Source organism: Nomascus leucogenys, unplaced genomic scaffold (assembly GCF_006542625.1).
Source record: "Nomascus leucogenys isolate Asia unplaced genomic scaffold, Asia_NLE_v1 Super-Scaffold_249, whole genome shotgun sequence".
NCBI lineage: Eukaryota > Metazoa > Chordata > Mammalia > Primates > Hylobatidae > Nomascus > Nomascus leucogenys.
The window spans coordinates 3,214,325-3,239,930 of NW_022095768.1; the positions used below are offsets into that span (position 1 = coordinate 3,214,325).

Consider the following 25,606-nt stretch of genomic DNA (forward strand, 5'->3'; position numbering starts at 1 on the left):
AGGCGTGAGCCACCATGCTTGGCTGTAGGTTATGTTTTTTAAATCCAGTTTGTCAATCTTTGTCTTTCTTTTTTTTTTTTTTTTTTTTTTTTTTTTTTTTTGAGATGGAGTATCTCTCTGTCACCCAGGGTGGAGTGCAGTGGTATGATCTCGGCTCACTGCAACCTCTGCCTAGTGGGTTCAAACAATTCTCCTGCCTCAGCCTCCAGAGTAGCTATTACAGGCGCCCACCACCATGCCTGCCTAAATTTTTTTTTGTATTTTTAGTAGAGACGGATTTTCACCGTATTGGCCAGGCTGGTCTGAAACACCGAGCCTCAAGTGATCTGCTCTCCTCAGCCTCCCAAAGTGCTCGGATTACGGTTGTGAGCCATTGCACTCGGCCAGTTTTTGTCTTTTATTTGCTGTATTTAGGTATTTGGGTCATTTACATACTTACAGATGCTGTCTGCTATAACAAATAATCCCTAAACCACAGTGGCTTAGCACTGCATGCTGGGTAAAGAACGGCCCCTCGCAGGTTACCAGGTCCTAATTTCTTTTCCCATCTGCAACATGGGGATACTAGTACATTACCTTACAGTTTTGTCATGAGTTGGCCCACATAGAGCACTTAGGATGGTACCTGGATCGGAGGAAGCCCTTGCTAACTGGTAGCTGTCCTGTGCTAGTAAAGAACTCTGGGGGTTTCATTATTGAAGCTGGGGAGAAAGCAGGAGGAAGAAGCAAGCCTCCCTTGCCCGGGGTAGGGGTCGCGCCTCCCTGACCTCATTTCTTAATAGCCCTTGGCCGCCACCCTGAGCTCATGTTTTGTTAGCCTCGGCCCTGACTCCATCTCTTTCGGTTTCAGGTGGGACCATCCGTGAAGCCGGTGCTAGGATGCACCGGAAGTGTGGATGACTGGCCGCCCAGCCCCAGCACGGCCCGGTCCCGCATGCCACCGCCCCGCGAGGACCGCTCTCCAAGGGCCGCCTGGGGCCCCGCGCCCGTACTCTCCTAACCCGGAGCCCTCGGCAGCCCATTCCTGCCTGGCCACCCGGGACGGAGGAGGCACAGGGGTGAGCTGCCCGAGACCACAGGGCAAGCAAGCGGCTGACGGCGGAAAGACCCTGGGGAAGGGGCTTTGCGGCCGGCTAGAAACATTTTCCCCAAGCGGCTCCGCAAAATGACCAGCCTGTTCCGCCGGAGCAGCAGCGGCAGCGGCGGGGGTGGCACCGCCGGGGCGCGTGGGGGCTGGGGAGGCACGGCCGCCCCCCAGGAGCTCAACAACAGCCGGCCTGCCCGCCAGGTGCGCCGCCTAGAGTTCAACCAGGCCATGGGCGACTTCAAGACCGTGTTCCCCAACATGGATTACATCATCGAATGCGTGCTGCGCGCCAGCAGCGGCGCTGTGGACGCCACCATCCACCAGCTGCTGCAGATGAACCTGGAGGGCGGTGGCGGCGGCGGCGGCGGCGTCTATGAGGACAGCTCCGACTCGGAGGACAGCATCCCCCCGGAGGTAGGGGCGCGGCCCGAGTAATTCCAACCACCACTGGAACCTCTAAGAGGACCTGGGTTACTCCGCTGTCTGGGTTCTAATTAGCAAGCAGCCTTACTTTCCCTAGGGAAAAGTACCATCCGTCAGTCACCTTATTTTATGGGCAGAAATCATGCAGTCATTCAACAAACACTGAGCACCCACTCAGTGGTGTGCGAGACGTGGCACTAGACCCTGAATCAGGAGGCATCAGAATCAAGGTACTTGTTAAAAATGCAGGTGCCTGGGCCCCACCCCAACATACTGAACTCCACTTCCAGGCATAGAGTCCGCTAGTGGCCAAGTCAGACCAAATTTCTGCCCTCCTGGAGCTCACAGTCCAGTGTGGACTGGAAGCGCGAGTGGGGTACTGAGAGCCAGAGTGGTAAGTGCTCGATGGAGACGTGGAAGCAGCAGAAAGGAGTGGCTTCCCAGAGGAAGCGATGGCTAAGCTGAAACCCTAAGCTGAGACCCAAAGGAAGAGTGAAGCCGGGGGAAGGGTGTGCAGGCAAAGGGAACAGCTTGTGCAGAGGCTGGGAGGTGAAATAGTGCCTGACTGGCTAGGGAACTGGCAGCAGGACCATCTGTCAGGGTCCTAGAGTGAGAGGAGATCAGTGAGGTTGACAAAGCCCTGACGCTGAGAAAAAGTGTGCGGCTGGAGCCGGGCGAGGTGGCTTGTGCCTGTAATCCCAGCACTTTGGGAGGCCAAGGCGGGCGGATCACGAGGTCAGGAGTTCGAGACCGGCCTGGCCAATATGGTGAAACCCCCATCTCTACTAAAAATACAAAAATTAGCTGGGCGTGGTGGTGCGCACCTGTAGTCCCAGCTACTCGGGAGGCTGAGGCAGGAGAATCGCCTGAACCCGGGAGGCGGAGGTTGCAGTGAGCCGAGATCATGCCACCGCACTCCAGCCTGGGTGACAGAACAAGGCTCCGTCTCAAAAAAAAAAAAAGAAAAAAGAAAAGAAAAAGAGTGCGGCTGTATCCTGGGAGCATAGCCATGGAAAGGGAGTGAGGAATCAGACTTGCCAGTTAAATCTCTCTGACTGTGGCCTGATGGAAACAGTAGTGAGCCATAGCCAAGCAGTCTCTCCAGGGAAGTGGCTGGAGAGAGGGGACCTGCGTACTGCATCAGTACCCACCTGCTGGAGGTTGTGAGTCCTTCCCAGTCCCATCCGAGTTCAGTGGACATCTGGCCCCCCAGTATCAGCGAGTCTGAGGTGCTTGGTGCAGAAGGGTGAGGCACACAGAGCCTGTTAATCAGAGGGGTGTTGTCCACAGGGCCATCTGGGACATGCAGCCATGGACAAGACCAGGACTCAGCAGGATTTAACTCCACTCTTTATTGAGTCCCGACCCGTGCCAGGCATCATCCTAAGTGCTTTAGATGTATCATCTCTTCTTTTTTTTTTTTTTTTTTTTTTCTGAGACAGAGTCTTGCTCTGTCGCCCAGGCTGGAGTGCAATGGCGCGATCTCGGCTCACTGCAACCTCCACCTCCCACGTTCAAGCGCTTCTCCTGCCTCAGCCTCTCGAGTAACTGGGACTACATGCATGTGCCACCATGACCGGCTAATTTTGTAGTTTTAGTAGAGATGGGGTTTCACCATGTTGGCCAGGCTGGTGTCGAACTCCTGACCTCAGGTGATCTGCCCGCCTCGGCCTCCCAAAGTATTGGGATTACAGGCACGAGCCACTGCACCTGGCCTGATGTGTCATCTCTTCTAATCCTCACAAACTTTGTGCTGTGGCATTATTATTACCCTTGTTCATCAGCCATCCTGCAGGGCGAAGTCTCCTTGCTTTTCCTCCTTAGTGGGTGCTGCTGAGACTTTCCCTGGAGGTGGAGAAGCTCTGTTGGCAAAGACATCTGGCTCATCCCTGTGTCATCTGCAGCACCCAGGACAATCGACGCACATAGCAAGCACTCAGGGAGTGTTTGTTGAATGAATACATGTTGCTGCTGTCTTTGTACAGTTTTCTATTGCCTCTCTCCTTGGGAGATTACTCCTTTGATCTACTTGGAGTAGGCGGTGGAAGGAATATTGGAAAATATGGATCCTCTTTGTAGAAAGAAGGAGAGAGAGAGAGTGAGAGTATGCGTGTGTATGTGTGTGTCTGCAGATACCGCTGACCATTGAATAATGCAGGGGTTGGGGCAGTGAATCCCCCCTATGCAATCAAAAGTCCACTTTTTAATATAACTTTTGATTTCCCCAGAAATTGACTACTAATAGCCTATTGTTGACCTCAAGCCTTAACTGTTAACATAAACAGTCGATTAACATGTATTTTGTGTGTTGTATGTATCATATACTGTATTCCTACCATAAAGCAAACTAGAGAAAAGAAAATGTTAAGAAAATCATAAGCAAGACAAAATATATTTTCTATTCATTAAGTGGAAGTAGATCATCGTAAAGGGCTTCATCCTCATCTTCTCACACTGAGTAGGCTGAGGAGGAGGGAGAGGAGGGGTTGGTCTTGCTGTCTCAGGGGTGGTGGAGGTGGAAGAAAATCTGCCTGTAAGTGGACCTATGCAGTTCAGACTCTTGTTATTCGAGAGTCAACTGTGTATGCTTTAATTGTGAACTGGAAAGAAAGCTCTCTGCAAGCTCTGACCCTTTCTGCAGTCTGATTTGCCCTGACAGTCTGGCAGGTAGGGTAGTATTTCCTCTTTGTCCACGGCCCCCACAGTCCTATAAACCTCTGCAAGGCTTCACCATGCCCTAGGTAGGCCCTTGCTGTGTGTGCACTTCTGTATTTCTAAGAATCTTGCTTTCCAAATTGAGCCCCCTCCTGGTGCCCCTCCCCTGCCTTGGCAGTCTCCCCAACCTCCCACCTTTGGAACTCTGCCTGGGCCCATAGGCAGGCAGCTCCTGAGCCAGCGGAAAGTGCTTCGGAAAATTTATGAGCCACAGCTGGAATGACAGTAACTGCCGACTGGAAAAAAAAAACCCTTTCTGGGGGCTGATGGATGGTGGGCTGGCCCGAGGGGTATCCTTGCCATGGAGAAATATCTCCTGTCAGATAAATGGCCTAGACCCTGCCCCCTGGAACACCTGGCAGGCATCCATCACCCACAGTGAGTTAAGCCAGGAGGCTGCAGAGCCCAAAACTTCAGCACCTTTACAGCCAGAAGAACAACCTCTTTGTGGCTGGTGGCAGTGGGAGGGAGAGGCCAGGGAGGCCGGCAGCGTGCTGGGGTTACTCTCCTTGGGACTGGGGCCCTGCATGCTGGAGCTTGCCTGGCCGGCCCCTGCCTTCTCTGTGTTTCCCAAGTCCTCTCCAGGAGGCTCTGATGAACGTCTGTCTGGTCTTGCTGCCCTGGGAGGCTGCACAGAGGAGCAGGAGGGGGCCTCCTGGTGTGGCTGGGGAGGCCTGATTGCCCAGAGGCTGGGGAGCTGACTGCTGCTGGCCACGGTCAGAGGAAACCCCAAGCAGCTTCCTTTAGGGGACAGTTTCTACTGAGCTCTCCTCCCCTCCTCACCCACCTCACTCTGACCCACATCAGTGGGAACAGCCCAGGCCAGCCACTGAGACCCACCACTGCTGGCCTCAAGGCCGCAGCCCAGAGCCCTATCCCTCAGAGAAGAAGGGTCTGGGAAACAGGGTGCCTGGGCTGGGGGACAGCAGCAGCAAGTTCTCAGAATGCACCAGGTACCTGCTGGGTCACTGTCCTGTGCCAGGCACCAGAGATTTGCCAGGGAACAGGAGCAGCGCTTACAGTGTTCTCTCTCTTTTTTCCTTTCTTGTGGAAATTTGGGGTAAGCAGAGCAGTGGCCTGCCAAGCGCTGCATTCTTCCTTTCCTGCAAAAGCATATGTTTAAATACTTTCGGCTTCAAAGGAAAGAACGTTAGTGCATTCCAGGGCGGGAGGCCTCCTTGGGTTGAGCTAGCTATGTATGCGCAGAGCACTGCAGAGTGCGTGTGTGCGTGTGTGTGTATGTGTGCTCACATGCACAGGCTCACTTCCCTACCCCCCAGGTGCCCCTGGGAGGCTGTGTGTGCTGGGCATGGCTGGTCTCAGAGCAGAGATGTACCAGTGCAGCCTGGCCCAGCCCAGGCTTATACAGCCAGCATTATTATGATGACTTCTGCAAACTCACTTGAGGTCTGGGGGCTCTGGGGCACCTGAGATTCACAGCCTCTGAGCTCCTCCCATGTTCTTTCATCTTGGAGGAGATGGGAACAGAGTTGTGGGGACTGAGCGGGAGGCGAAGGTGTAGGCCAGGTTGGGCTGTGTGGTGAGGGAACTCCCAGTCAGGGGCCGCCTCCTATGGTGATCACTTGAGGTCAGGAGTTCAAGACCAGCCTGGCCAACATGGTGAAACCCCATCTCTACTAAAATACAAAGATGAGCCAGGGGTGGTGGCGCACGCCTGTAATTCCATCTATTTGGGAGGCTGAGGCAGGAGAACATACACTTTGATGTCTGTGGAGTGTGCCAGAACTGGAGGGTCAGAGGTAGCCATGTGTTTAGCTGCCCCAAACTCCTCTCTGGGCTTCTGGGGAAGAATCTAGGTCGGTCAGTGGGGCAGGACCCCAGACTTTGCCCAGTCCTTAGCCTCTCCCTGGCCCTCTTCTTGGCTCCTGGATAAAGACAAGAGCTTGGGAAGGAGAGCAGGCATCCCGGGCACTCCCCTTGCTATTCTCTGCCCTGAGAGTCCAACCTGAGTGTGCAGCCAGTGTGCCTGAAGGAGGGATCCTTGTGGTCCAAGTTGAAGACTCAGTTCTAAAAAGCGTGTGGCTTTTGCCATGTCACTTAGCCTTGGCCTCAGTTTCCTTCTGTGTCAAATGGGGTAATGAGCCATATCCTACAGCGCCAGGTTGTTCGAGGTTAAGATGAGATCAGAGACATAGAGGTACTTTGAGAGAAGGTATGAATGATGTTGTCATCAAAGAATAGCGTGGGTACAGGAGCACATGAGTCACACGCGTGCAGTGTTCACAAACTCGGTGGAGTTTCACAGTGCGAATATTCCACATTATCAGCACCAGCTCAAGAACCATCATCCCCAGAACCTGGAGTGCCCCTGGTATCCGTTCCCACCCTTAACCGCTCCACAGAGGGCACACCGCCCTGACCCTTCCCACTGTGTGTTTGTTTCTGCCTGTATTTGAACTGCACATGGAGGGAGAATGCTGCTGTGAACATTCTTTAGGGGACATATACTTTGATGTCTGTGGAGTTGCCAGAACTGGAGGGTCAGAGGTAGCCATGTGTTTAGCTTTTTCAAAAAGGCAGTTTTCTAAAGTGGTGATCGTATCGATTTACACTCCCACTAGCAACACACAGAGTTCCTTTATTACACCTGCCCTCCCACACTTGATTTGGTCTGAATGGTATTTAAATTCAAGGAGGGATGATTAATATTTCTTTTTTTTTTTTTTTCTTGAGACGGAGTCTCGCTCTGTCGCCCAGGCTGGAGTGCAGTGGCGCAATCTCAGCTCACTGCAAGCTCCGCCTCCCGGGTTCACGCCATTCTCCTGCCTCAGCCTCTCCGAGTAGCTGGGACTACAGGCGCCCGCCACCACGCCTGGCTAATTTTTTGTATTTTTAGTAGAGACGGGGTTTCACCGTGGTCTCGATCTCCTGACCTCGTGATCCGCCCGCCTCGGCCTCCCAAAGTGCTGGGATTACAAGTGTGAGCCACCGCGCCCGGCCAATATTTCTTTCTCTGTTGCCTCTGATTTAGATCTTGGAAAGGACTTTGGAACCCAATAGCTCGGATGAAGAGCCCCCGCCTGTGGACTTCCCACCAGCCTACCATATGCACGTGTTCGACCGGCCCTACCCTCTGGCTCCTCCGACTCCACCTCCCCGGTGAGAATCTGTCGTGTCTCAGAGCACAGGGTGGTAGGGAAGAGGATCAGTGGTGGGGGCTGTGTACAAACAACAGGAAACTTGGCTGGACCCCTCAGTATATTCTCAAAGAACAGGCTTCTACTGCAGCAAAAGACATTTTAGCTGGATACCAAGGAGAACGTGCAAAATGTAAGGATTGCAAGAGCAAACATTTCCTAAATTCCTACTCTAGGCTAGACGGTGTGTCTCGTACCATATGGGACACAGAGTTAAGTAAAGCTCAGTCTCTGCTTTCTGGGAGCTTATAGTCAAGGGAGATGCCAGAGTAGGAATGACAAACAGGGAATGTGTATTGACACTTCCCCTCCCAAGACCACAGCAAACATGGCTGATTCATCACTGTGCTCTTTCCTGCTGCGTCAAGACAGAGCCTCACATCCTCCTTAACACAGAACACAGCATTCCCAGCCAGTCATCAGTAATTGATGGAATGGCTAGCTGCCATCCTTGGGCTAGGGATATTGTGAGGATTTTTAAGCAATGAAAGCAAGTCTCTTTCATTAAGGTAGTTTGATAACTAGAGGCAGGGAGGTAGACTGCAAGGTCCCTGGAAACTTCTTCCAGGTTAGAGACGCTGTAATTTGGAAGCTTAAAATGAAGCCAGGCTGGGCACAGTGGCTCACATCTGTAATCCCAGCACTTTGGGAGGCCAAGGTGGGTGGATCACTTGAGGTCAGGAGATCAAGACCAGCCTGGCCAACATGGTGAAACCCCGTCTCTACTAAAAATACAAAGATTAGCCAGGGGCGGTGGTGCATGCCTGTAATTCCATCTACTTGGGAGGCTGAGGCAGGAGAACCGCTTGAAGCCCGGAGGTGGAGGTGGCAGTGAGTCGAGATGGTGCCACTGCACTCCAGCCTGGGTGACAGAGTGAGACTCTGTCTCAAATAAATAAATAAATAAATAATCAAGCTAGTTGCCAACAAGGTCCCATGGGTCTCTGGGGTGCTTGTTTTTCTGGGCTCCACATTTGTGCTGGGGCTGCTGGAGCTGAGGTGTGGCCTCTTTGCCCTAGAGCTGCTGTTTCTTAGACTGGCTCAGGCCTGGAGTGGTGAGGGGGTGAGGAGATGATGGGACAGGGCACCTGCCCCGGTTAGATCTTCCCTTCTCCCCAGAACAGCCCCAGAGCAGTGGTGAACTCTGTTATCATACAAGTAGAGCCAGCATTGACTAAGCACCCTTCCAATGCCAGAAACGGAGCAGGTTCTTTATCTACACCATGACATTGAATGCAGAGGCGGGCACTGTTGTCATCACCCCTATTTATGGACAAGGAAACTGAGCCTTGAGAGATTTCATAACTTCCCCAAGACTAAGAGCTGGAGTTTGAATCCAGGTCATTCTGACTTAAAGCTAATCACTCATCACTGCTGTGTCCTGTCACCTCCCAAATGAGAAAAATCTCTGTGATTGAAGCTTACGGAGCTCATAGAGTCCTAGAAAGTTACTGAGGGGAGGAGGGAGGGAAGTGTTTTGAGTCAGGGACAGGAACACAGCTGGGATCTTTGTCACGAGTGGTACCAGGAGCTGGCAGGCTGTACTGGAGTGGGAGGTGGGGAATGAGTGGGTGGGTCTGGGTGAGACCTAGGCAGGACTTGCAGCCTGGGATGGCTCACAGAGCCCCGGGCTAAATGATTTTCCTTTCTTTGACTTTTTTTTTTTGAGTCGGAGCCTCACTCTGTCATCCAGGCTGGAGTGCATTGGCATGACCTCTGTTCACTGCAACCTCTGCCTCCCAGGTTCAAGCGATTCTCCTACCACAGCCTCCCGAGTAGCTGGGATTACAGATGTGAGCCACCACCCCCGGCTAACTTTTGTATTTTTAGTAGAGATGGGGTTTCACCATGTTGCCAGGCTGGTCCCAAACTCCTGATCTCAGGTGATTCGCCCACCTCGGCCTCCCAAAGTGCTGGGATTGCAGATGTAAGCCACCGGGCCTACCCCACCCCCACCTTTTTTTTTGTAATATTCCAATACACTTTTGCAAAAAGTTCAGTTTCTGCTAGGCAGAGTGGTTCCACCTATTTTTCAGAAGAGAAAACTGAGGCCATAAGAGAAAGGATTTTTTTTTTCTTTAAAGAGAAACAGGGTCTCACTATGTTGCCCATGGTGAATTTGAACTCCTGGGCTCTAGCAGTCCTCCCACTTCAGCCTCCCAAATAGTGGGACTACAGGGCATACCATCATGCTTGGCTGAAAATCCCAGTAGAAATGTGGTATGGATATCCATGCCACATCCTCCCTCCATACTCTGGCTGGGCGTTCAGCCTGCTGTGGGTGGGGGCCAGGGTGGTGATGGGAGCCCCACTTGGGGGCAAGGTAACCTCAGCACTACACCAAGGCTCAGGAGACCCTGTGGGCTTTAGACAAGTTACTGCTCTTGCTTAAGGTTCTGGAGCCTAACTCAGGAAATGAAGGCTTTGCTGGGCTGGGAGTGGATGCACTGAGGAGAACTCAACTTGTGGAGTCAGACAGAAGCGGTCTGTGCTCCCCACCCCTTCCTTCAGCTGCCTAGCTTAGAATTCTTCAGGCACCTTTGCAATGTGGCCTTTGGCTCATTGCTTAACCTCTCTGAGCCTCGTATGCCTCACCTGAAACGGGAATAGTAATTTCCACCTTAGCACTGTTAGGAGGATTGAATGAGATGTGTGTGGAGCACTTAGCACAGACCCAGGTATAGAGCAGACCTGTAATCAGTGGTTTACTGCTCCTTCCTGCCCCCAGCTACACTGGCTGGCCTCTGAGTTTAGCTCTAACATTGAACATTGAGACCAGGGGCGAGGCTTCCCCCAGAGGCCAGTGTTCGGTAGAGGCACAGGTCCCTTTGCCCCAGGATGGCTCTGCTAGACCTGGGCCTCTAGGCCATCTCCAGTGCCTTGTCCAGTCCCTCCATCCAGAACATTCATTTCCAGCATTTACTGAGTTGCCTGCCGTATGCAGGTGCTGAGCCATGTGTATGATGAGGTGGTGAGTACAGCACTCCTGAACCATGTGTGTGAACCATGTGCTGGGCCGTGTGTGTGATGTGGAGGTGAATACGGCACTGCTGAACCATGTGTGTGAACATGTGCTGAGCCGTGTGTGATGTGGAGGTGAATACGGTGCTGCCTGTTTGCCCACACACTGCCAAGGAGATCAGGGTCTAGGGAAGCTGAAGACACGGGGGCAGGGAAGGCTGCCAGGAGAAACTGATGTCCAGGCTGTGACCTGAAGGCCACATTGGCAGTAATGTGGAGAAGCAGAGGACAGGGAGGCACTCAGGCAAAGGAAGGAGCACTTGCAGAGGCCGGGAGGCAGGAAAGAGGGCTCATCTGGGGACCTCCTGGAAGTATCTAATCGCAGGTGAGGCTGGAGAGGCAAGCAGATCAAAAGCCCTGTGGCCCTCCAGGGAGCTTCCATCTTCTCTTGCAGCCAGCGGGGAGCCATTCAAGGGCCTTAACCTGGAGAGCGACATGATCAGGTTCGATCAGCTACGGCTTTTAGGAAACTTCCTTTGGCTGCTGAGGGAGATCAGATTTGAGTGGGGCAATGGCCTGGCCCCCATCTGCTACCTCCAGTCACAGGGGTGCCAAGAACCTGCAGATGGGGCAGAGTTTGGGAGTGTGGGTATTGGCCTGCTAGGGCACAGAGAGGCAGGGCCACCCCGGGGGAGCATGCTTCAAATGTCACAATCCCTGGGCCCAGGTTTTGCCTGGATGATGTGTGTGTCCTAGGACATGGCTTGAACCCCCTCTGGACCGCAATGTCCAGTTCTTACCAAAAATTTTACCTGGAAGTCCTGTCTCTGAAATCCCTTTCCATCAGGTCTGATGTTCCATGGGTAAACCTGGGGGTCCGATGGGGCTTGAAGTTGCAGTTTTGGGGTCCAGAGGCAGAGGCTCTGGGCTGGGAAATCCTCCCCAGCGTCTCTGTCCTTCCCCTCCCCCAGTCTGTCCTTCCCTCCATCTGTCTGAAAGAAAGACAGTCTCTGAAACCCAGGGGACCCTTCCACACAGGCTGCCTGCTGTTTTTCCGTTAAAATTACAGCCTTGGAAGTTTTTTTTTTTATTTGCGTCTCAGCTCATTTCTGACATTCCTTTCCGACCACAATGGAGTTGCCTGGGCTGCCTGTGCTCAGGGCCCCCTGGCTCACGCAGCTGTGGGCTGACCTCATCTCTACCAGTGCCAGCCAAGGGGCCAGGAGGGGGCTGGGCCTGGCCTTCCTTCAGGACCACAGGCCCAGCAGCAAGGAAACTCAGCTGAGAACAGGGGCCTCCTCCACCTGTCCCCTTCTCCACTTGGAGTCTTCATGGCTAGAGGGGTCCAGATGCACCTCTGAGGTTCTCCCTCCGCTGCTTTCCTGGGTGGCTCCGAGGTGTGGTTAAGTTGGGGGTGGGCACCCATGTCCCAGATGAAGACCCTGAGACCCCAAGAACGGGTAATACCCCTGGCGAGGGTCCCTCTCTGCTGTAGCCTGGGGTGGTCTGCGAGTCCCTGAGAGATGAGGCTTCCTCTCTCCCCATCTCTGGCCTTTGGAGAAAAATGAAGCCTCCAACAGTGACAGAAGGTGGCAGTGATGTAGAAAAAAATTTGGCCTAGGAATGGGAGTCCCGGGTTGTGATACAAGCTGCTCTCCAGCCCATTCCCTCTCCGCGTGTCTGGGCAGCGAGAGGGTGGACAAGGCGTGCTGGGGTTCCCTTGGCTCCAGTCTGCAAGAGCTGAGCTCCCACCAGGCACTTAGCAGCTGGTTATCCCGTCTGCTGCCGCCCCCGCCCCTTCCCCTAGCCGCCGCCGCCGGCCACCCGCCCAAAATAGAAAAGGAAAGGAAGCTATTTCCATAGTCAGCTGCAGCCCGGAAAAGCTCCCCTCCAGTGAGGGGGCGGGCGGGATTCCTAGAGCTGGAGACCAAATCAAAGCCAGGCCCAGGGCGAGAGCGGCCCCCACCGCCCGGCCCTCGGCTGCCTTCTCAGTGTGCCGTTTCCCTGATTCAGCGGAACACGTGTCCCGCGGTTGCCACGCTGCTGCAGGCTGCCATGGAGCTGTGGGGAGCTCCTGGCCGGGCTCCGAGCTGCCCTCAGGCCCAGGGCGGTAGGGCGGTAGCCTGGGGGTCAGCGAGGGTGTGTGCCACCCCCTCTTCCTCTACTGCCTTGCCCAGCTGTTGGCACTGCCATGGCACAGAGCTCCTGCCACACACACAACGGGCCTGGAAAGAGCGGCCCCAGAGCACTCTTAGAGCGAGATCCCTTCCACACTCACATCTTCTCTTTCAGAACACTGCTAGGACACGGCCTCCTGAGGGGCTCCCCAGCACCTGGGCAGGGAGGCAGCAGTTTCTAGATAAGGAAACCGAGCCCTAGAGGGAACAGGGGCCCACCTGACTACCCTGCCGGCTGGTAGTTGAGCCAGAACTGGAGCTCGGATCTGCGTTACCCTCTGTAGGGATCCTGGCGTCCCCATATGCCCCCTCCTCAGCAAACCAACATGCAGCAGGCTGTGCTGTTGGTGGCTTATGTGTCTGTTCCTTTGGACCATACCTGTCACTCAGCACCATGAGCCTGGCACTGTGTAGGTGCTAGGATAGAAGCATGAAAGGATACGATCCCTGTCGTCTTTAGGGGACATTTGTAAACATCTATGGCCAAATCCACAGAGTTCCACATGTGCACCGTGGACAGACAGCTCTGTAGGTCCAGAGACCTGGAAGGGCACTGAGTGACTGCAGAGCATGAATGGCTGGGGAGTTCGCTGAGGCTGGTGGAGACATCTCCAGTGATGAGACAGAGTGATGGGCCTTTGTTCTGGAGGCAGTGGAGGCCATGGGAATCTCTGAGCAGGATCCGACCTGCCTGAGGACCTGGTGTGATGGGGCCAGGAGACCTGGGGTTGGGCTTAATGACTCCCTCTTCCCTGTCACCTCCCATCCCCTAATACCGATGCACTGGGCTCTGGAGCCCCTACAAGCCAGAGACGCTATCGGAACTGGAACCCACCACTGCTGGGCAACCTCCTGGATGACTTTCTCCGAATCCTGCCCCAGCAGCTGGACAGCATGCAGGTAACGGGGGCCGCCCCTGCCTTCCACTCCCACCTGCTTGTCCAGCATCTCTCTTTGCCCACACAATTTGTGCCAGCCAGTTTTACTTCCTGATGTTTAAACCCAGGCTGAGCTATTTCTGTTGCCCTGGGTTCATAGGGCAGGAATGCTGAACTGAAAGCCTCACTTCCTGCCTGGGCCTGGAGGTTTCCTGTTCTGAAGGGAAGGTGACAGCCTAAGTAAGGAGGCAGCAGTCACCTCAGGCTGGAGAGAGGCGGGCATGGGTGGCCAATGGTGGAGGGCCAGAGCACCCCCTTCCTCCCTTGGGAAAGGGCCAGAGGCTGCTTCTTGCTAGATGTTGGCATGCCCCAAGGTGCCCCACAGCAGGGCAGGTCCACCCTGAGGCTGCTGGTGCAGGGAGAGGGTTGAGTTTGGGAATCGACGTATAGGCTATTCCACAGTTTGCAGATTTCTTTTCAGGACTGTTCAGGTTGTAGATGAAGGTATGAGGTGGTCCGTGGCGTGGAGGAAAAATAGTTTTTAGGCTACTGCTGTGTCCCCTGCAGCAATGGCTCTGACCTGTCCGCTGGATTTTCGCTTGCAACCAGGTTCCATTAGGAGGTGTGAGCCTCGGGTGAGGACTGGGGATGTTGGACAGGGCGTGTGTGCAACCCGAGGGATGTGGACGTTTGTGCAACATGTACCCTTGTGTGTACACATTCGACATGCTCGCTCCCCTCCTCAGGGTAACGCTGGGGGCCCCAAGCTTGGGAGTGGAGAGGGAGGTCCACCTGCCATGGCTGGGCCAGGGCCCCGAGACCAGAGAGTCGCTGGAAGCAGTACCTGGAGGATGAGAGGATCGCGCTTTTCCTGCAGAATGAGGAGTTCATGAAGGAGCTGCAACGGAACCGCGACTTCCTCCTCGCTCTGGAGAGAGGTGGGCAGTGCCTGCAGCCATTTCTCCCTGGCTGAAGAAGGGAGGCGATGCTGGCTTTAGCCTTCGGGCCCAGGAAAACACTGAGCTGGGGGCTGAGGGGGCCAGGTGCTTTCTGTCCTACTGAGGCATGACTCCCACCAAGTTATCCCGTGGGAGCCTCAGAATTCTGCCTATGGGGACCTGGGTCACTAGCCCACCCCCTTCTCCCCAGGCACTGGCCTTGGCACAAGGCAGCAGGGAGAAGAGCACTGCCCCTCCTCACAGAGCCCCAGCCGCAAGGCAGGCGTGATGTGTTGAGCTCTGGAAACAGAACGACTGGGTTCATGAATGCCAGGGCGGGGGAGGCTCTTGAGTGGAAGACCGTAGAGCAGGGGCTCTGGAACTTTGAGGTATTTGGGTTGTCATTGTCTCTGGGTTGGAGACCCTGCTCCCTAGCCTGGCTGCCTTTCCCCTGCAGGGTGGGAGTGCATTTGGGGTAGAGGAGATGAGAGGGCTGCGGAGCTCTGTCCCTGTGACGGCCACAGCATGAGAGCTTGTGTGTGTAACCGATGATGTGTTGGTGGGGGAGGAGCAAGTTGTGGAGGGAGAAGGCTGGGCTGAGGCCCAAGGTTAGCCCCAGCTCTGCAGCAAAGGTGCTGGAAGCCTCAAGGCCTTTCCGTTTATTTTTTATTTTTTGAGACATAGTCTCACTCTTGTCACCCAGGTTGAAGTGCAGTGGCTCAATCTCGGCTCACTGCAACCTCCGCCTCCCAGGTTCAAGTGTTTCTCCTGCCTCAGTCTTTCAAGTACCTGGGATTATAGGCACACGCCACCTCACCTGGCTGATTTTTGTATTTTTAGTAGAGACGGGGTTTCACCATGTTGGCCAGGCTGGTCTCGAACTCCTGACCTCAGGTGATCTGCCTGCCTTAGCCTTCCAGTGTGCTGGAATTACAGGCATGAAACACCATCCCTGGCCGTGCCTTTCTTTTTAAATGAGGGGGTTTGGACTCTATAGTCTCTCTGAGTCCTTTTAATTCTGACATTTGAGATGGCTGTCAAGCGGTAGTTTTTTTTTACTGCTGGTTCTTTGAGAGCTGGTAGATGTTGTGTGCACTCATATTTTGGGTGCCCGTGTGTGCTCAGGTGTGATTCTAGGGACTTAGCCTCTAGCAAACTACCATGTCCCAGCCCAGCCTGCCCCTGGGAGCCCAGGAGCTAACCTCTCTGACCTGTGAATATGGTCCTTTTCCAGATCGATTGAAATACGAATCCCAGAAATCTAAATCCAGCAGCGTGGCTGTCGGAAACGACTTTGGCTTTCCCTCTCCTGTCCCAGGTAACTTTGCCCTCCGGGGAAGAAAACCTAGAGGCATGGGGGTGCTCACACCCAACTTTGCTTTGCATATTTGGAGTTTGGGAGGAGGGTGAAAAAACAGATTGTGGGAGGGGGCCTGGGCCCCCTCAGCAGGCTGGCGGGGCCGCTTCTGCCCCCACCTCCATATCCACTCCATTTAGCAGCTCTGGGGTCTTCTAATCCAGCCACTGCTGGGCTTCAGAGCCCACAGCTGTGATCAAGTAACATAGGCTGGCTGAACTCTCAACCCATGCCTCGAGTGTAGGCTAGTCAAGGACACATGGCCAGGTGCGGTGGCTCACGCCTGTAATCCCAGCACTTTGAGAGGCCGAGGCGAGTGGATTGCTTGAGCCCAAGAGTTCAAGACCAGCCTGGATAACAAAATGAGACCCCCTATCTCTACCAAAAAAGTACCAAAAATTAGCTGGGCACATTGGCATGTGCTTGTAGTCCCAGCTACTCAGGAGGCTGAGGTGGGAGGATCACTTGAGCCCAGGAGGTTGAGGCTGCAGTGAGCTGTGATTATGCCACTGCACTCCAGCTTGGGTGACAGAGTGAGACCCTGTCTCCAAAAAAAAAGAAGAAGAAGAAGAAAAGGACCCCAAAATGCCCCATGGTGGGACTCAGAGACTAATAAGTCTTGTTCTGTGTCCTGGGGAAGCTTATGGTCTTGTAAGGAGAAATGCCCATTTTTCCTTGTAAGGAAAAATGTCCAGGTAGAACAAACTAGCAAAGCTGAGGACTTACTGATTTTAGCAAATGCATGGAAAAAAAGGAGGGCAGGATTAATCTGGGGAGTTGACTCATTCATTCATGATATAGCTGGAGAATATCTGCCTTCTGTTGGGCCCTGCCCTAGGTGTTGGAGGAAGAGGAATTTCTAGCTTTGGGTACAAGATGGTGGGAAGTAAGAATTGCCTGTAAAGAGAGCCAGGCCCTTCTGCTCCGAAGCTCTAATGGCTGAAGGAGGGTTGGATGGGGGTGAGGGGGCAGCAGTGCTCCTGGGATGCACAGACTACTGGGTTGAGCCACAGCTGGGAACGATGACCAGGTGCCTGTGTGCGAACAGTGGCCCCTCATCCGTCAGTGCCCCCTGCCCCACACGTACACAAACTGCCCGCCTCGGAGAAAGGCTCTTGCCTGGAATAGACCTTGCATCATGCAGTGGAGTTGGGGGTGGAGGAGTAGAGGGATGGGGAGCTGAGCTGATGCCAGCTTGAAGGGAGACAATCCTGTGGAACTGACTCATAAGCAGCAGGCTGGAAGCTTAGGGCTCAGCAGATGTGCAGCTGGGAGTTTTAAGCAGGAGCCTCTTGTCCTTGATCCTGAATTAACTAGAGATACCAGGGCTGCTGAGATGGATCAGAATGACTCAAAGGGGACTGAGCAGGCAAGGTGACTGGGGATTAACCAAGTTGCAGGACAGGGAGCAGGGGCTTCAGAAAGGCAGCAAAAGACCCAAGTGGATGCTGAGTGAGCCCGGGAGACTCTGGGTGGCCGGTGGGGTTCTGACTCCAGGACTAGTCCCATTCTATTCCTGCTCATTGTCTAATAGCCAGAAACCCTGTGGCTGGGAGGGAGCAGTGCCTCCGCCCTCTTTTATAGCACCAGCAACACTTCTGCACATCTGGCTCCTACATCTGAATCTCCATCGCAGTTAGGCTTCCAGAGCTGCTTCGTGTCCCCAGCTGCACCCAAGATTTTCTTTTCAGCCTTGGATGGCAACTCAGTCTCTCCTCCTGACTGCCCCCTTTCATTCTCTTTTCTGTTCCTTCCATTACCACCCTGATAGATGCTCATCACCTAGGTCACAGCCCTGTTCTCCTCACTGCCCCTACCTACTCTGATTATCCCACCACCAAAACACCACTTTAGTTCCATTTCTCCTGTGCTTTTTGAATGAATCTTTTTTTCTTTTTCTTTTTTTTTTGAGATGGAGTCTCACTCTGTTGCCCAGGCTGGAGTGCAGTGGTGCAATCTCTGCTCACTGCAACCTCCCCCTACCAAGTTCAAGCCATTCTCCTGCCTCAGCCTCCCGAGTAGCTGGGATTACAGGCACGTGCCACCCCGCCCGGCTAATTTTTGTATTTTTAGTAGAGACAGGGTTTCACCATGCTGGTTAGGCTGGTCTTGAACCCCCGCCCTCGGCCCGCCTCGGTCTCCCAAAGTGCTGAGATTACAGGCGTGAGCCACAGCGCCCGGCCTGAATGAGTCTTCTGAGTAAAGTCTTAGGAATTCTTCAGCCTGGTGTCTGACTTCTACCAAGTTCTGCCCCCAGTTTACTTTTCTCCACCTACAGGTCTCTGCGGCCTAGCTCCCCTGAGCTATGACATATTAGAATGGGCCAGGTACCCTCCCACCTTGAAGCCCTCCCCTACAGCTGCTTCCCCCCCCCGGGATTCCATTCCTCCACTCCATCTCTTGCTGCCAGAGTCCCTGCAGCTGGGCAAGCTGGAATGGTTTTAGGAATTTGAATGGGGGGATGACCGAAGCAGAGTTCTATGGCTGACCTCGAGTCCCTGGAGAAAGGAGACGGCTTAGGTCTTTGGTACCTTCTCCCAAAACTGTCTCTCCAGGAACCAGTGACCAGGAAAGACCACTGGGTTCCCTTGAAAAAGACTCCTCCCATCCCCTTTTTTCCCCTACCAGATGCCAGCAGCTCTTCCTTTCCAGAGATGATCTGACCCGGTGGGGGCAGCTGGAAAGCAACACTGGCCCCAGGTGAAGGGCCCAGCTGCAGCCGGACAGATGGTGCTTGAGAACCGAGGCCCAGTGATCCTCCAGCCACAGTCCAGCCCAACCACTGCCACTTTCCATGGGACTTAGAACTTCGGAGTTGCTGCCTTGCAATTGGAGGAAGGACCTGAGGCCCCTATAGGCAGCAGCCAGTTACAGCCCCTTTTGTAGCCAGGCATTCCTATGGTCAAAGAGTGGAAATGCAGGAACCAACCTCCCTTTAAAAAAAAAAAAATCCAGAAAGCAGATAAAAGTTGGAATATGGAAAAGGGCAAGATGACCCCACCTGAGGCTCTTTGGCCTGAAGGTGGAGTCCCTGCCTCCCTCCGTTCCTTATTTCTCCTGTCGCAGACTCTGCCTGACCCCCCTTCCTCAGCTCCCTTCTGGTCCCCCTTCCTCAGCTCCCTCTGGGCACTTGTGCCCTTCCCTTCCATGGCCTCCTGTATCTCAGCCTTCCCCCGGGGCTGCTGGTCCAGCACACAAGCCCTGCAACCAGCCTGGGTGGGAGGTCCCTGGCCAGTCCTCCAGGCACTCTGAGGAGCTATGGGCTACTGCAAAGAGCATCTGCCGGCTGCCCCGTCTGGCCTCATCAGGCTGCTGCTGTTAGGGATGGGCTCACTCCCAGCAGCTCCCCATCACCCAGCAGGGATGGGAAGGGTGGCCACCCCAGAGCTGGAGGACTTTGGGGAGGCAGAGTCTTTAATTTGGCAGCAGACAAAAGCCAGTTCTGGAGTCACACCACAGTGGGGGCTCACAGGGGCTCTGACTCCCCAGCTTTACTGGAAGCCCTGCTGTCCGAGGGTGGGCAGCGGTGGGCCCTGGAGTGACTCCTTTGAGCAGGTGCAGGGCTGAAGAGCAAGGCAGAAAGGCCGCCAGCCTGGGTGGGAGCGCCTAGGGCAGAAGGGCTTGCTGGGTGCCCCTGAGAAGAGGGGGTGATCTCAGGAGAACTCTGATTCTAGGAACGCTTACATGGCACTGATCACTGCCACGGGGAGGGAGGCTGCCCAGCCCGTGGCCCCGCCCTGGACATGGGAGCGTGCAGACCTTCCGGAGAGCCGGGAAGCCTGGGCAGGCACGAGGCTTCGGCGCGGCTTTGGGAGGTTGGGAGTGGCATCCGATCCTTGGCCGGGCCCTGGTGGCCTCAGTGGCCCCAAGATCACAAGGGCGTAGCGAAGGCGAGCCGGCGATCGCACCTCGTCCCGCCCACCCTGGCCGGACTCCCAACGCCGAGCTTCTCTTCGCTGGGGAGGGCCGGGACGCGCCGCCGCCGCCGCCGCCGCCGAGCGTGACCAAGTTTGGAAACGCGCGCGGGGCCGGGACGCTGGCTCGGGGGGCCCTGCCAAGGAGCGGCCGCCCCCTCCGCTGCTCCCCGCGCCAGGCCTGGGGCCCTGGAGGGAGGGGGAGGTCTCCGAGGAGTGCCTCGGTCCCCCAGCTGGAGTTCCCGACGGGTCTCTGAGCCTTCCCCGCGCCAGGACCGGGCGCACCGTCGGGGAAGCCCCAGCCCCACGTCTGTGAGTGTTGCTTTGTTATCTTTCTTCCTCCTATGTGTGGGTTTTTTCTTGGAGCTGTTTCATAGGAATTCCTGTAATAAAGAGTTGGTGTTCTCTTGGTGCTCTGATGTGGCCAGCGGCGTGGGACGGACCCTTCTGCTCCCTCCTCGCTCCCGGCCTGGGGCAGGGTTTGTTCCCAGGAGCCCCGCGTCGCTTCCCTAGGGTACCCCTGCCTAGCCTGGCCCATTCACCCGCAGCGCTCTCCGACTGCACTCTCGAGGTGACACCTGCGGCACCGCTGCACCGCAACCTTGCGGACCTGCCGGCTGTGTCTAGCGCTGTCGCCTTCCTGTTTGGCCCAGGACGGTAAACCGCTTGCTGATAGGCAAGGGAAACACCATGGGGAAAGCCAGTCTGTTGCCAAAGCTCAGAGGGCCACCTGCCTAAATAAACAGCTTCTGGATTAAAGGCAGACTGGAGGTTGCAGGGAAGTGCAATTTCAGACTTCAAAGGGAACTCAGAGATCGCCCCAGTTGATACATCTCTCCTTCCTCCTCCTCCTCCAGCTCAGCAGGACTACCTCTCCCCCCACCCACACCCTTCCCCCGCCCTCCGCCACAGGGACAGGGCCCTCGATGCCAGAAGAGGAAGCTGGTGCCGTTTCCAGACAGGGCAGTTCTCAAGGTCGAAGTTTTTCCTTGTGTTGAGCCAAGGGCCTCCTAGGGCTTCCAACCACACATCTTGCTCCTGGGCTCCGGGTCACTGTTGCCAAGGCTGCCTCTCTTGCCCCTGATGCCATCTTTCAGCTCAGTGACCTCACCGTCTCTCTTCCCTGACAACTCCTGTGCCTCCTGCACCCCCTGCAGGGGCCTCCCCACCCATCAGGGTCTGGCCCCACTCCCAGTCAGACCCAGGGGGGCTTGTAAAGTGGCACACCTGGGACAGGGTGATGCTCCACATGAGCTGTCCTGAGCAAACCAGGATTATCCTCCAGCCCTGGTTCTCTGCATGGTATTCATTGCTTGGGAAGCTGTTCCAAATGCCAATTCTTAGTCCCATCCGAGACCTACTGAGTCAGAAACTCTGGAGGTACAGCCCAGCAACCTGTGATTCTGATGCACACCACAGTTTGGGAACCATGGTACCAGGCCAGTACCTAGCACTGGCTGCACAGAATTACTTGAGTAGCTTTAAAAAAATCCTGGCCAAGACCAGGCTCGGTGGCCCACACTTATAATCCCAGCACTTTGACAGGTCGAGGCAGCAGGATCGCTTGAGCCCAGGAGTTCAAGACCAGCCTGGGCAACGAAGTGAGACCCATCCCCCAACCCCCCGCATCTCTACAAAAAAAAAAAAAAAAAATAGCTGGGTTGGTGGCACACATGTAATCCAAGCTACAAGGGAGGCTGAAGTGGGAGGATCGCTTGAGCCCAGGAGGTTGAGGCTGCAGTGAGCTGTGATCATGCCACTGCACTCCAGCCTGGATGACAAAGCAAGACCCTGTCTCAATTAAAAAAATAGATCCTGGCCAGCCCTTGTGGTTCATGCCTGTAATCCCAGCACTTTGGGAGGCCAAAGTGGGAGGATTGTTTGAGGTCAGGAATTTGACATTACAGTGAGCTATAATTGAGCCACCGCACTCCAGCCTGGGTGACAGAGCAAGACCTCATCTCTATTAAAGAAAAAAAGTCCTGATGTTCAGTACCCTAGACCAATTAAATCAACTATGGGTTTTTTTTTTTTTTTTAAAAGCTCCTAAGTAATTAAATTTGCCGTCAAGCTTGAGGACCAGCCCACTTGGCAATGTGTTAGATGTTTTAGCCCATTTGATCTTGCCCAATAATGATCGCTTTACAGATAGTATAATTACAGTTCAGAGAGGTTAAGTAACTTATCCAAGATCACAGAGCTAGAATGTCATGAGGCCAGAAAAGGAGGCTGAGGGCTGCCTGACTCCAAAACTTGTGTTGCCTCCTCTACACCCCTGCTGCTCAAAGTGTGCTCTGTAGACCAGCAGCATCGCCATCCCCTGCGAGCTTGTTAGGAAGGCATATTATCAGGCCCCATTCCAGATCTGAATCTGAAACTGGCGTGCATTTTAACAAGCCCTTCAGATCATTCTGATACATGCTCAAATTTGAGAACCACAGTTCCACAATCTGACTACTCACAGCTTGGTCTATGGACCAGCAACATTCATTATTACCTGGGAGCTTGTTAGAAACAGAATCTCAGGCTCTGCCCCAGCCTCACTGGATCAGAATTCGCATTTTAACAAGCTCTTCAGGTGACTTCTATGCACATTAAAGCTAGAGAAACACTGCTCTAGAACACTGGTTCTCAAACTTGCTGTACTACATTAGAATCATTTCTGATGTGTGGGTCTCATTCCCAGAGATTCTGATTTAACTGGTTTGGGATTTAGCCTGAGAATCAGATTGTAAAATCCCAGGTGCTTCTAATATGCAGCAAGTTGAGACCCTTACACCATTTTGCCTGTTAGTGTAGCTGACACTGGAGATGACTGTAATCAGAGAAAGAGAGGGAGAATGCTTACCAGGTCTAACAAGGAGTGCAGGAGATGAAGCCTCCGCTGGAGCCGCTGACTCCTGGTTAAAGACGGCTATGGGTCCGGGGGCAGGGACAGGCTGGACCAGATGACTGCCTTAGCCACCTACCCTCATGCTGCTTGCTCATCTGCAAGTGCTAAGCTCCTGGTATCCACAAGGTGATACTTGCAGATTTATCCCTGCAAAAATGCAGAGCTGGGCTATCTGAAGTCTGGTCCAGCCAGGGCCCCTTCCCTATCTTGATGATGCTTTGATGTCCTCAGGGATCAGCCCCAACTTGAAAGGCGATCATGGGTCTGGAAAACTCTGTGCCCACAAGAATTGGCCTGGTTATTACCATGCTGGGCTCTCAATCCCCCCTTTGTTTTCTTGAAGCAACTGGTTGGAGATAGGGTCTGGGGGGAAAACAGGAGAATTTGCTCTGAAGAATGAAGGATGCAGGCAAGGTGTGGTATGATGAAGATGGTAGCTCTTTATCAAGTGTTTATTGTGTGCCAGACACTCTCCTAGGGTACTTTACCGAATCCTTCACAACAATTATATGAAATCAGTATTACTACTTGCGTTTCACACAGAGATGTTAAAGTCCTTACTCAACATCTACCCTCAGTAAGAGGTGGTAGTACATGCATATGAACCCAGGCAGCTGAGCTCCCGAGATGATACCTAAACACTAAGCATGGTGGGGTCGGGTTGGGATGCAGGGGGATGGGGTTAAGATGCAGCACCTCTGCACAGATGCAATCTGTGGAGCACAGAAAGGGCCCACTTGCTCAAAAACATCACCACAGTGATCTGTGATCCAACAGAGTGCCTGGAACGCCTCCATTAGCATTCTTTATCTGGTTTTAAAAACAATCTCTTAGCATTTCCATTAAATGGCAAATATGCTATTGAGAGAGAAGCACATGAACTCCTTATGCCCATTATCACAGCATAGATTAATCTGTTGGATTAATGGGCTGCACCAGCTGGAGGAAGAGTTGGAAATTTCTGGAGGTGGCCAGGCGGGAGAGGGCGGGCATGTGAAGGGGGCTGTGTAAATCGACTGCCACCTGGTGGTCATCTTGCAGAAGTGGCAGTCACTGGCTGCTGAGACAACCAGCACCATTTTCCCGGAAGGAAGATGTGAGCACCTGTTTGGCCTTAGGCCAAAGAAACAGAGGGAAATTTACTCTGTTCACATGGTTATATGTTTTCTAAAATTTGCAAAACAAAGATATTTTAAATTTTTTCTTTTCTTTTCTTTTTTTTTTTTTTTTGAGATGGAGTTTCACTCTTGTTGCCCAGGCTAGAGTGCAACAGCGTGATTTCAGCTCACTGCAACCCCCGCCTTCCGGATTCAAGTGATTCTCCTGCCTCAGTGTCCTGAGTAGCTGGGATTACAGGCACCCACCACCACGCCCGGCTAAATTTTTGTATTTTTAGTAGAGACGGGGTTTCGCCATGTTGGCCGGGCTGGTCTTGAACTCCTGACCTCAGGTGATCCACCCACCTTGGCATCCCAAAGTGCTGGGATTACAGGCTGTGAGCCACTGCGCCTGGCCAAATTTTTTCTTAAGAGAGCCACTAAGATTAGATAAGCTTCAGGCCCCCCAAAACCAGCGTCTACCCTGAAGAGCTGAGGCTTGGAGCCAGGTGTTCTTTCTAGAGAGTAAAGAGTCACAATTCTTTATCAGGACAAGAGGATTATTCCAGGGACTCCAGTGGGAGGAACTGTGAAACTCAGTACAAACAGCAATGCTTCCTTGCTTTGACCTTGCCATTCAAAGTGTGGTCTTTGGATACAGCGACCAACTGTCCTGGTTTCCTTGGATGCAGAACTTTCAGTGCCAAAACTGGGAAAGTCGTGGGCATACTTGGGTGGGTTGGTTATCCCAACTGCAGATCTGCAGCATTGGCATCAACCTGGAAGGTTGCTAGAAATGCAGACCCAGACCTACTGAGTCACACTGCGTTTTCCAAGATCCGCAGCAAATTCATGTGCATATTAAAAGATCGAGTTGCTGTGGCTTCCCCAGAAAGAGAGGGGCCCACACTGGCCCTGAAATGTATGCCTTCAAGGGGTTTGGTGGGCTGCAAAACCCCACAGAGTGATTGCAACTGGCCTTGAATTCCAACAATAAAAGGCCAGCTTCTGGCTCCAGGCCCAGCTGGCCCTTTTTTCCCTGGTCACAGTGACACAGGCCTCCCAGGGCATAAAGCACTTAGTTCTCTTCCTGAACTGGATTCTTCCTGGGGGCAAGCCCAGGTTTGGTGAAGAAAAGAGTGGGTAGCTAAGTGAAAATAGTTTGTAGGCTGGGCGCGGTGGCTCACGCCTGTAAATCCTAGCACTTTGGGAGGCCGAGGTGGGTGGATCACCTGAGGTCAGGAATTCCAGACCAGCCTGGCCAACATGGTGTAACCCAGTCTCTACTAAAAATACAAAAATTAGCTGGGCGTGGGGGCGAGCACCTGTAATCCCAGCTACTCAAGAGGCTGAGGCAGGAGAATCACTTGAACCCAGGAGGTGGAGGTTGCAGTGAGCCGAGAGTCCACCGCTGCACTCCATCTTGGGTGACAGAGCGAGATTCCATCTAAAAAAAAAGGAAAGGCAAGAGGAAAGGAAAATAGTAGCTTGTCCGTTGTTAGGTGAGGTTTTTTTTTTTTGAGAAAGAGTCTCAGCTCTGTCACCCAGGCTGGAGTGCAGTGCCACAATCATAGCTCACTGCAGCCTCGACTTCCAGGGCTCAAGCGATCCTCCCACTTCAGCCTCCCGAGTAGTTGGGACTACAGGCACATACTACCACGCCTGGCTAATTTCTTGATTTTTAATAGAGACAAGGTCTCTCTGTATTGCTCAGGCTCCTCTCAAACTCTTGGGCTCAATCGATCCTTCCACCTCGGCCTCCCAAAGTGCTGGATTACAGGCATGAGTCATGGCAGCCAGCCTCAGGTGAGATTTAATTGAAGGACACTGTTGCTCTAAAGCATAGTCCGAAATTACCATCACTTGTATTTATTGAGTAGTTACCATATACCGGGCACTGTTTTAAACACTTAGCAGGTATGAACCCACTGGTGTCTCACTACAAACCCTCTGCTAGGTGCTATGATTATCCCCACTTTACAAATGAAGCTGAGGCCCAGAGGACTGT

At 53.7% G+C, this 25,606-nt stretch overlaps 1 pseudogene across 1 annotated transcript; it reads left to right on the forward strand.

The window, feature by feature from the left end:
* Window positions 1–909: 909 nt before the first annotated feature.
* On the forward strand, window positions 910–20,014 carry LOC115833550 (annotated as a pseudogene). The gene is made up of 6 exons (XR_004028941.1): window positions 910–1,501; window positions 7,218–7,345; window positions 13,295–13,421; window positions 14,146–14,337; window positions 15,572–15,655; window positions 18,323–20,014. The product of XR_004028941.1 is annotated as a CUE domain-containing protein 1-like (transcript).
* Window positions 20,015–25,606: the final 5,592 nt, after the last annotated feature.